Below are 4,553 nucleotides of genomic sequence, written 5' to 3'. Positions count from 1 at the left end.
GGCAATTGGGGTTAAGTGACTTGCCCAAGGTCACACAGCTAGTTTTTGTGTTAAGTGTCTGAGGCCGGATTTGAACTCAGGCCTTCCTGATTCCAGGGCTGGTGCTCTATTCACTGTGCCACCTAGACACCCTGTAGGGCTCTTTCTTTAGCAATTAAGGAGCCATGGTCAACTGGAAGGCTCTCTCTAACTCTTCAAGTGAGAAACTAAGCCAATGTGGGTTGATGCTTATGTAGGAACCCTAATCCACTGGCTTCAGGTGGGGGACTCCTCTGTCTGGGTTCTACTGAATATCAAGGGCTACAATTAACCAGCATTAAGTCTAGGGGGAATGGGGGCACTTTCTTTCTCTTTTATGCTAAGATGCCCTCCACTTCTGAGGACCCACATTCACAGACTGAGTTCAATCATGGAAAATTCCTTTGTGTCCTAGCAACCCAGGGCACCCAAAAGTTCTCCAGGAATCTAACTAGAGGCCCAAACTCATCCCTCACCAGGACAAGTAAGGCAGCACAAAAAGAAAACATACACAGAAAAGTCTCAAAGAAGTGTTTGGGCCATACTCTGTTGGAGCTGGCTTGTAAGAGAGCCAATAGTTAAAATTTCAGTGTGAACATTTACATTTCAGAAATCAGCAAACTACATATTGGGGCTTGCTTTATCGTTTTGCTGATTGTCTAGAGCAGGGAAGGCACACTGTGGCTGAAGCCTGAATCCAATCACAAGTCTTGAGCTAAGAATAGTTTTTACATTTTAATTTTGATACTTTTGGTACTCTGGGACTCAATTTTCTTTTCTTTTTTTGTTTTTTAATATTTTTTTCTCAATTACATGCAAAACAATTTTAACATCCTTTTTTCGAATTTTGAGTTTCAAATTCTCTCCCTCCCTCCACCCCGCATTGAGAAAGCAAACAAATTGACATAGGTTATACATGTGTAGTCATGTAAAACACATTTCCATGTGAGTCATGTTATGAAGGACAACACAGAAGGAAAAAAAAAAACCAAGAAAAAGTATTTCTGATCTGCCTTCAGGTTCTATCAGTTCCTTCTCAGGAGATGGGCAGCACCTTTCATCATAAGTCCTTCAGAATTGTCTTGGGTCATTGTATTTCTGAGACTAGCTAGCTTATTCACAGTAGATTATCATGCGATATTGCCGTTACTGTGTAAAATGTTCTCCTGATTCTGTTTACCTCTCTGTGCATCAGGTCATGGAAGTCTTTGCAAGTTTTCTGAGAGCATCCTGCGTATAATAATATTCCATCACAATCATATACCACAACTTGTTCAGTCATTCCCCAATTAGTAGACATCCCCTCAATTTCCAATTCTTTGCCACCACTAAAAGAGCTGCCGTAAATATTTTTGTACACATAGATTATTTTCTTTCTGTTTTTTTTTATCTCTTTGGGATAAAGACCTGCCTACTAGTGGTATTACTTGAGGCCAAAAGAGGCCTACTTTTCCTTAGTGCTGTGCAGGGGCTGAATTTGGCCCACGAACCATAGTTTGCCAGCCTCTGGTTGGTGGTAGAGAAAATGTTAATAATATGATAAAACTTCAGACTGTGTCCAGTATGCTTTTTTTTTTTTTTTAAAGAGAGCCAGTTCTTAAACATTTATTGCAGACCTAAAAGAGATGTAGCACTTGGGGCTGATTTTTCTGGGTTTGTAAGTCAGTAGGCCTGCCTTACCCTGCTGTCTATAAGGACCTCATGTACCCATATCACAATAAGGGGAACAGGCTAGGTTTGCTTCAAAGCAAAAAGAAGGTGGAAAAAAAGGACATTTATGAGCTCTGTGCAACTAAATTAAATGGTTGGGTGACCTTGAACAAATGGTTACCATAATACAATAAATATTAACATTTAAGGATTAAAAAAACAAAAGTTATCTTGAAACTGGTCTGACTTGTAAGAAAACACACAGGAAAGAAGGCTGTGCAATTATAGTCTAAAACAAAAGAGAAAAGAAAGTCCATTTCCCCCAATGGATCTGTCCCTAAAACTAGGCTATTCAAGAATGAACATCCCAGATGGAGATCCTTTCCAATGGGTCCTTGTGAGGTTGAAGCCCCCTCCCCAAATCATTTCAGAAGGTGTAATATCCCTCTGGGCTCCTTCCCTAATTCTTACTGGCTTTGACAGGTTGGGTCATCAGAGGGACGACTCCACTGGATGCTCAGGTAAGGTTAGTTTGGATGTGTAGGGTTGGATTTGCTTGTAGGGGGGTTGTCTGCCTATAACAAATGACTTGGATGGCACTTGCCTATAACAAAGCATAAAAAAAGGAAAAGGGAAAAAAAACCCAGTTCAGCAAAACTCACCAATGTATTAAAAAAAAAAATCTGATATTATCCCTAGTGTTGCTCACCCATAGTCTTCCACCTCTGCAGCCAGGAAAGTGCTGAGCACAAAAGAAATGGGGACTATACTAGGCTTAATGGGTTACTCTACAAGGGAGATGGTCCCGGGGATAGCAGGTTTGATAGGAGGAGGTCCCTGTGCCAGCTGCAGCACGAGGGAGCCCTGAAAGTCAGTGCCTCTGTAGGGACCATGGACAGTACTTCTCTTCACCAGCACTGTTCAATCATGTCTGACTCTTTGTGATCCATTTGGGGTTTTCTTGGCAGAGATAATTGGAGTGGTTAGCCATTTCATTCTCCAGCTCATTTTACAGATGGGGAAATGGAGGTAAACAGGATCAAGTGACTTACCCAGGGTCACTCAGCTAGTAAGGGTCTGAGGCTGGATTTGAACCGAGGAAGATGAGTCTTTCTGACTCCAGGCCTAGCGCTCTTCACACTATGGCTCCCCCTAGTGGCCCCTCTCATCACCATATGATTCTGGTAGTGGCCAATGGGCTAGTCCAATATGGAAAATCACCAGCCAGCTAATAGATAATCCAGGACTCCTGGGAGTCTTGGTGTGATGGATCAGTTCACTTTGATTTTTTTTTTTGTGTTCAAAGTCCAGCAGACTACACATGCATGTACCTTTCCATTCTTCTTTGTCACGCCACTGTGTGTGATGCCTAGGGACTATTGGACCCTGTGAGGGTGCCATTAGCTCATAGCTTCTAGAGATGCTCTCAGAGTTCTCTTAGGACTTTCGTGTTGCAGTCAGGCATCAATGAGCTGGGTCTGCAGAGTTACTCCTTGGGCACATTCCACACCCCATTTATATAGTGAGAATACAACTGTCCCTTAGCTGAGCTTCCTGCCTCAACTGTCCTCTGGACCTGGGAAATGCCCCAAGTCAAATTTCTCCAGATCCATTTTAATGGGTGAAGAGCTCACGATCTCAGGATGTCAGCCAGTGCCACCCTCCACAGGGCACTGTGTGTTCCATTTGAATGAGAATTTACTACCTGAGTCATACAGGTAGTATGTAGAAAAGCTGGTATTCAAATTCAGGTCTTGTGACTACAGGTCCACACTTTTTTTTCCCCGCTGCACCTGACTGTGATACTTTGTAGCCAAGAGGCTGTGAGAAAGTCACTTTTCTCTAAGTCTTAGTTTACTTATCTGTAAAAATGAGTATAATCACACTGTCTTCTCTGCTGTCCTGATTGTCAAGAACCCACCCTGTCTGGGTCCCAGACAGAAACATTCTTCATTGGGCCCCTCCCTTTAGACTCTCTCTCACTTTGGGAACTGTAATCAAATCACATCCAAGACCCAGGATTTGCTTCTGGAAAAGGGCGCATCAATAGACTGCACTATGGCTGTGATTCCTCAGAGCCAAACACACAAAGAATTTTTTAAAAAGTAGGAAAAAAACCCCTTCAGTAAATCTCATCAACATATTGAAAAACTCTGAAATTATAGGTAATGTTGCTCACCCATAGTCCTCCACCTCTGCAGAGAAATGGGAGCAGGGCCAAGAGCTTTGTAAACCTCAGAGCAAGAAGGAAATGGGAACTATAATTAAAACTTCAGTGAACACTTGTCAAGGCGTCAGGCCCTTGTTTAAGCCCCTTTGCTGGACCCTGGAGAGAGATGCAAAGTCAAGGAAGATGAGGTATTTGCCTTGTCAGAATCTTGCGGAGTGTCCAATCCATCCCCACAGAGGCTGCTTGGGCTCTCCAGTCCAGGCTACTATGAGTCCTTCAGTGTGTGGGGAGCAGCCACGCACCCAAGAGGTCCTGGAAACTGCTGATGGCCGAGAGTCTGTGCAGGAACATAATTAACAGCCTTAATCACCCCTGACATCATTAGGCTGCAATGGCCCCTGGGCCCCCATGCCTGCTGCTAGAGCGGGGTAGTGGATTGGCGGAGACAGCACTTTTGGGAAATCATGGCCATTTGTCAGCCTTCAGAGGATAGCATCCCATGGCTCCAGGCCCAGTCCTGGGTCTTGGCTTCCCCAGTTTGAGGGATGACAGATTCAGAGGTTTTGGCTGCAGTCCGAGGGCCCAGCTCTGGCTGGAGGAGGCGGCTAAGTGCTGTCCTCTGGACACCCATACTGCCTTGGCTGGGTGGGAAAACCAGCCCCTGGCCATCTTGTTTGAGAGGCCAATGACTGGATAATGGACCTCTGGGCCTCGC

The sequence above is a fragment of the Petaurus breviceps genome, unplaced genomic scaffold (assembly GCF_028583685.1).
Source record: "Petaurus breviceps papuanus isolate PSGF00001 unplaced genomic scaffold, PetGlider_PUasm1.0 207, whole genome shotgun sequence".
NCBI lineage: Eukaryota > Metazoa > Chordata > Mammalia > Diprotodontia > Petauridae > Petaurus > Petaurus breviceps.
The sequence above is the reverse complement of the archived record's forward strand: the minus strand, read 5'-3'. Positions refer to the sequence as shown.